At 49.4% G+C, this 7,500-nt stretch overlaps 1 protein-coding gene and 1 pseudogene across 1 annotated transcript in view; one reads left to right on the forward strand and one right to left on the reverse strand.

The window, feature by feature from the left end:
* The window catches only part of LOC141033089 (uncharacterized), a 92,687-nt gene that overhangs the window by 47,081 nt on the left and 38,106 nt on the right, over positions 1-7,500 (reverse strand). The window contains exon 1 of the mRNA XM_073506263.1: positions 1-7,500. This exon is cut by the window's left edge and continues 47,081 nt beyond it; it is cut by the window's right edge and continues 38,106 nt beyond it. The gene's annotated coding sequence lies outside the window, so the exon portion shown is untranslated.
* The window catches only part of LOC141033090 (uncharacterized), a 52,444-nt pseudogene continuing 51,075 nt past the window's right edge, over positions 6,132-7,500 (forward strand).

The raw sequence follows: 7,500 nt of genomic DNA on the forward strand, positions 1-7,500 counted from the left end.
CTTGATTCACATGGCATCATCAAATGATACAAGTCTTGGATAAGAATCTACAACGCACTAGAACGCCCTTGTTGATGATTCTTTACTGCGACTGCATCCAGCTCGAATAATGCGATATCTCACACCGAGTTCAAAGATACTTAACCCTTCCTCCTCTTACTAATACTACAGAATGTTCTTGTATGCCCAATACCTGGTATAAGCAGTGATTTCAAATCCAGAAGTGAATCGTACTAATTTCCTTTACGTAAGGCAGAGTTGGGTTTTTGGGGTTGATAGTGGAAAAGTCGACAGAGAAGGATCAGCATATCCTTGTTTAAATAGGTCCACTAGACCTTAGCTACTTAATTTCATGGTATTTAGCACGGACGATAGAAGATTGGAATGATGGTATCAATGTGCCGCATTGAAATGAGAGTGGCTATATCGCTATCAATCAAGGTGGGACAGATCAGCCATCTCCACAGATTGCTAGTTTGCTGAAAACAATCCAGCTTTTGCCAAAAGAAAGCCAAACTCTCATCCAGATGCATCTCGATTCACATTTCTATATGATAATATGCACGACCGATTCTCGTATCTGCTGATACAAGAGATTCTTTCAAAAGATAACCCTAACCCCTGGGTGGGCGAAAGATGGAGACAATACTGCCGTTGAAGCGCAAGAGTGAGCAGCAGTCCGGTCAGCCCTTGCTTTCTCAACTTGAGCAGGAAACTTCCAACCAAATAGGAGGGAGGGGCACTCTCAAATAGGAATGCTAACATAAAACGCGTGCTCTTGAGTGTCAATTCCTCTTCTGACCGAAGTGAATAACAAACATCCCTTCCATCTGGACACTGAATAATGAGAGAATCGTAGAAGTTATCGGAATCCGGGGCTAGAGTCTTTGGCTGAACATCCACAGATGATCGATTCCCTGCGCTAGCAAGTATTGGATTGGAGTGGGGGTTAGTTGGCTCACCATATGGTATAGATCGATAGATATATTTGATACGTCCTATAACATGGAGATGGAGATAGCCAAGCCCCTTTCTCGAAAGGCAAACCCTCTTTATCATCCAACACAGGATCTCCCTATGGAATACCACCATTGTCTTTCTCCATCTCACTCAATAGTATATATCGGTATAAATAGCTCAGCTCACGAAATAGAGCGAGCAAGAGCTCGAACTTGGTAGGAAAGTTCGGATAAGTCGACTCGACTCCTTAGTGCAGCGTACACTTGCTTCAGCAAAACGAGGCTCATCCATTTGTTTTGATCCGAATCACACTCTAGACCAGCTCTTCTTATAGAGAAGGAACTCCACTTTGACAGTCATACGAGAGGGAAGAGACTCAAAGTTGATGAGAATAGTCGATTTGACCGGTATCACGAATAGCAGTTTTAGTAGAAAAGGGCGTTGATGATTGAAAGGATTTCTCCTCGAACCACTAGTAACTATGTCAGCTTTTGTCATTCTGATGATACTGAATCGGATCAATATTTGGAATAACAATATCAGATCTATCAAATCGATTCATCATCGAGAATGGAATAGTATAACATAGGAATTTGATCCAAACAAACTCCGAATTGGGATTTCTTATTGGATCAGGAATCCCATTGCATTTTGCATCCTTTTCCATTTTGCTTCTTTCAGGCAGTTTTGGCTCGCAATAAAGCTAGGGTCCTGATCGAGCAAGACTACGTCCTATCTATCTACCTCTCCAAACACAATATCTTGAGTACCTATGATGGTGACTACATCTGCTGGCATGTGATGTTTGGACATAGAATCGAGTCCTTGTGAATGGGCAAAGCCAGGTGCTCTTATTTTACAACGGTAGGGACGATTACTCCCATTACTGACAAGAAAGACACCAAATTCACCTTTAGGTGCTTCAACTGCGGTATAGGTAGAAGGAGCTGGTACGGAAAAACCTTCTGTATAAAGTTCGAAATGGTGAATTGAGGTAGAGTAGACCGATGATCCGGTAGTCATTTGGCCGGCTATGGAAAGAAAAAGCTTGCATCTGCTCCCCCTAAACTATAACGGGTCCCATCTCTCTCCAAACCTAACGTGGTAGTTTCCCATCATAAGGCTTTCCATCTATAGATTGAGCCATTACCCACCAAGGATCCCATTCGTTCAGAACTCAGTCGACTGCTTCTATAGATAAGGCGGAACGTCCTTAGTTCAGCATTATAGCACATAGTCTCCGACGCTACTACAGCGCTTCGCTAACTCGAAGCGCCTCGCTATGAGAATGACGCGTCGCTAACGCTCGGCTAAGTCGTCGAACCCTCGCGCTGACCATTCGCTTTCTCAGTAGCGAAAGCGCTTCTCTTTGCCCCTTAACTTCATAAAGTATTTGGAAAGAAAAGAAAGAGATTCTTGGTTTTATTGCTCCCGCTTCCTCATCTGCGCTCGTCAAGCCAACTTTGCTTTTTGGGAGGCGAAAGAGGGGTTGAAGCGGACATGTCGAAATGACAGCATCGAAGATATCTATATACACAGGAACGCTTATTCCGGACTGCGTTCCGGAAAAAGTAGCCTACTTGACAGAAAGGGCGGGCACTCTCGGCGCGGAGGTAGGCACTCTCGTCTTTCAACCCCACCGTCACTTTGAATTTAGTGGGGCACTGTTTACTTACAGCCTCTACGAGTTGCAAGTGAATGGGGCCGGTGCGTGGTGAACGGAAGGGTTCATCAAGCCATTTCTCGCCTTAACCCCTAAACTAAATAGGAAGAGGGGTACTTGACTAATAGGGGGCAATTGCATTGCACCTGACTGTGAGGGACCTCTTGATACCTTATGTTCACTTCCTAACTAGTAGCCGGTTTCCTGTCGCGGAAGCCTTTTCCCAGTGCGCGGAGCCCCGATGAGGAAGGTGTTAGTGCTTTCTCATGGGGTCAATAATGCTAATCCCTCTTTTTGTGCCGGGAAGAAGATAAGAAAAGGCGAAGCCTTCTCTTGGTTTCCCAACCTGTTGCTTCTAAAGGCTGCCCTCTCTCGGCTGGATTTTGGTCCAGCCTACTGCGAGGATCCCGTATCCCGTACATCGTCTTTCTCCCTCCTGGGTTCCCGTGGTTCCTATGCCGCCGCGTTTCCCGGTCCTTTTCTTTTAGTGCTTCGACCCGAAGCGATAGCTTGACGCGTTTTCCGTGGATAAGATGGCAGCGCTCCAGCTCACTAAAGAATGGGACGGCAGTGGTCCGCCGGCAAGCTCGTTCTGATCCTGGACGCAGTACATTGGAATCCTGAAGCACCACCACGAACGCTACCGCGCGTGCGCCTGCGGTGCGGTAAGGCACCACCCTGTTGTGCCAGCAGCCAACTCCGGCGTGTCAGCTTAGTTATCCTCATCAAGCCACAACCTTGATGTCTAGCTTCCCAACTGGTAGACGGTTCCCTTTCCCCCGGATCAATGAAGAAGGGAGAAGTCAGTTGATTCCTCCGAAGAACCGGAAGCGAAGCGCTATGCCGGGGCGAGGGGACGGGAAAAGAAACTGCTCCGAAGAAAGATATTGGGGTTCCCAATGCTTCTCCACGCCCAACGAGATGCGCCAACCTCGGGATGCTTTACTCCTAACCCCACGGCGGTTCCGAGACGGAGCTTAACCTGAGTCTCGGTTAAGAACGGCGATGATCTACGTTTCACACGGCGCACGATTCCATGGATAGTTTCATTCGAGATCGTGATGGAGGACATAGCTTACGATCATCGGCTTTGATCATGCCACTAGGCATTTGATTAGGACATTGCACAATGATCCGAACACTTTGTCGCATCTCTTCAATACGGATACAGTAACGATCATAGCGATCTCCTCTGGTACCTACTGGTACGTCAAGATCCGATTGGTCATGAACATCGTAAGGTGCTGCTCTTCGCGAATCCCAGCATACCCCAGGTTGGGATGGGTAGGCCCACCACTTCACTTTTGCACTTTCACTTAGGCCCGGGCCAAGTCAGTGGGGGGACCCTGTCGGGCTCCTTCCCCCCCAAAACAAACTGTACGTGGGAGTTTCCCTTCATACGGCTCGAATCATTCTCAGATGCCCCGAGAGGCATCTTTCCTTATGATCTGGTGGTTCACACGCGCGCAAACGAGCACCGGCCGCAACAGCAAGGAACTATGACCAATAGAGTCAGACACAGAGCGTCATACTTCTTTATCTTGTGATGGTTGAGGAGTTTCTTTCTCAGAGGGTGCGGGACGCTTGCGGAGTCCGTGCCTTCCGTACCACCACAGGTCGTTCTTGGGCAGATCCCGCTCCTAAACATAAGGGAGGGATAGGGGGAAAGGGGCCCTAAAAATCATATAAATAGGGTTGTAGAAAGACCACTTTCATTCGACGTTCCGGGGCGCCCGATTCGATCGACGAATTTGGCGAGCTGATCCGCTTTGATCCAGGAGAAAGCCCAGTCAGCCACCTTTTCGGTGCAGGTCACGTGACCTACAGCTCGGCCTTCGCTTTTTGAGACTTCCTCTACCCACATCTCTATGTGCCCGCAGCACTTTCATATGGAGAAAGATGGGCTTACCATGTTCCATCAATAGCACCTAACCTATGCCGATTTTGGCGGACCGTGCTCCACCCCGGTGAACTCATGCGGTTCCGACGTGCCCAGAGGCCAGAGGCGAATCCGTTCACGGTCCGTAGGACCAACACCATTCGAAGGTTGATGGCCCGCCCCGCCTAGAATAGGAATCTTTGACTGGGCTTACACACATTCGCTCACTTACGCTGTCCCCCCTCAGCTCACCCTAGCCCCGGGTACGTCGTCTCCAAGGCTTCACACAAAATCTTCACTGACAACATATGCATGCTTTTGTAGGGTCAGGCAGAACCGTTGTTGCCTGATGGGAACTTCCCCCATATTGCTATCAATGTCTTCATGTCGCACGACCTCTTAACATTACACCACTGAATCCCCAATCCTTTGCTTGCTGTGCAGTGACAGTACCAATATCCACTAATCGTTGTTTCCAGATACGGTTGCCGGTTGACATCTCTTCTAATTCGTCGATACGAGAAGCAAATTGTTGTGTGGAGGAATCAATATCTCGACATAAGCCAAGAGGCAGATCTTGTGCCACTCCACCAGGTCGTATGAAACTGGCATGCATCCTGGCTCCCGGGACTCTTTCATAGAATTCCAACAATTTCTCCCGCTCCTCAAAAGCCCAAAGGAACGGAGTTGATGCTCCCACATCCATAGCATGAGTAGTTGAAGCAAGTGAATGATTTGAAATTCGAGTTATTTCACAGAATAACACTCTTATATATTGAGCTCGTAATGGTACCTCACAATTCAAAAGTCTCTCTACGGCTGAAGAATGAGCGTGTTCTTGGGCCATCGTAGAAACATAGATAGGGTCAACGACGGAACGAACAACGAAACTTTACGACAGCTTTTTCGTACACGTTCACTTGCATCACATACACAAGTGCTCTCTGAACCGTGCAATAAGGTCACCCATAACACGGCTCTCCCACTGGAGTTACCTTAGCCCCGGGCCATGCTATTCCATGATATTGGAAAAAGTTGACTAATTATTATCATCGTCTTGAAAGCTGGGCGCCTTTTGAATATGAGTGGGGCTCCTAGTCTAGGCGGCGCCTTCGTGGAGCCAAACCGAAGGAAGAGCAAAAGGGCGAGGCCACACCCGGCTTCGAATAGGAGGGGGGCTTAGCTCTGGATCCCGCCTGCTTGCAGAAATGAATGGATCAGAAAGGGGGCTGGGTTCTATTTCCGGGCCGGGCAGGAGGTGAAGGCCAGAAGAAGAAGAGAAGTGCGCCTTCCCGGTAAGGAAGAGGATAAAAAGGTGCTGTCATCTATCTCGACCTGTTTCCCGAGGCGTTGGAAATGAAGACCGGCTCAGAGAATCACTGGCGTGCTTTCTCTCCCCCATCGTTTCGCCAACAAAGAAGTCATCCTTGACTTGACTATTGACCATTCCATCCCTACCGAGCCGCCTCTTCGAAGTATTTACCTCTGCCTTTCTTTTTTGAGAACATACCCTTCAAATCAAAAAGAAAAAAAGAAAGAAAAGTTCCTCGTCTGTGATTTAATCGGCCCTAAGGGAGTTTACTCGACCCATTCTCCAGTCTCCCGCACTGCTCAAGTGTGCGACTCCGTATGAGGACCTCCTTCCCTTTTGCTCTGCCCACTCTCCGTTCACACGGTTATCAAAGCGGAGGAAGGGCGGGCAGCAGGTACCACGAGCCCTCTGTCCCACACATCTATCAAGAAGCAAGTGTAGTTCACCGGTTCCACCGAATGCTCCTATCTCTCGGCAAAGATCGTGTGAGTGTGCAGTTATGCTTCGGATGCTTCGCCATGGAATAGATCGATTCAGTTCCCCTTCTTTTCCGGTGCACTCGCTTTGTATCTCCGACACACAAGGAAGGACGCGGTGGGAAGAAAGCTGCCCTAGCCTCTGTCCGGTCGATCATTCCGCTGGCATCTTGCATTCACGCCTCCGTTTGACTGCCGCTCGGGAATGTAGTTGTAGATACGTGAGTCTTAGTGGGTCGTTGGCTCCACCTCTTATCTCCTTCTACGACATGCTGTAGTCGTCGCCATATTCAATATGTCACTTAGTCATATCTGCCTCGCAGCGGGTCAGCACCTCCGAAAGAAAGGGAGGGAGGACTTCATTCAGTGACTCCGCGATCGCCCTCTAAACGATCAAAATAAGGTAAAGCTTGAAGATAAGTTTTGTACTCGATTAATTTCTCAGTCCCTCTAGTCGGGTGGGCGCCGGCCGGCCGGATCCCCCTGAAAACCGTACGTGCGGGTCTCCCCGCATGCGGCTCACGCCATTTGAGGTGGCCCAGCCCAGCATTCATTCGCAAATCCTGTAGTGAAATTGAGACTGCTCGACCTCGGAAGCTAATTCGCGTGTAGGCAGCGCTGTCTTAATACCGTTGACTGTATCTATTCATTGATACATTGGCTCGCTCCCCCCCTCTTTTTTCAAGAATGAATGAGCCGCTCGGACCTTCCATTTCCGTCAAATGACCCGGCTTCCCCTGGCTCTTCCACCGTCCGGGCTCCCTTTCCTCCCTATGCTCCCCCGGCGCAGGCCCACCACGCTTCGCGCCTGCGGCGTTTTCGCCAGACGGTCTTTGCCAGTAGTGCCATCCTCCCCGCAGGCTGTCTGTATGGGTGGGTTGTCCCTTGCTGCTACGTTCTGTTAGGCGCTATGAATTACAGGAAATTCAGTGGTTGACTTGGACAGCAGGCGGGTTACACGTTCCACTGTGCCGAGATGTGAGGTGCAGGTGGTGATGATCACCCCGGGGTATGCGCTAGCGCCCTTGACGGGCACTCCAGGACCCGCCTACGCTCGTGAAAACCCAGGTCGGTCCTCCGACCAGATGTGTGGATAACGAGGCCACCTTCACAACCTTCTCCCTTCTATCTTTATCCAAAGTCAGGTAGGGCGGTTCGCTTGAGTTGCTCAACCGTCCCTTTGCCCGGTGCTCATGACGCGCTACGGAAC

The sequence above is a fragment of the Aegilops tauschii genome, unplaced genomic scaffold (genome assembly GCF_002575655.3).
Source record: "Aegilops tauschii subsp. strangulata cultivar AL8/78 unplaced genomic scaffold, Aet v6.0 ptg000651l_obj, whole genome shotgun sequence".
Taxonomy (NCBI): Eukaryota; Viridiplantae; Streptophyta; class Magnoliopsida; order Poales; family Poaceae; genus Aegilops; species Aegilops tauschii.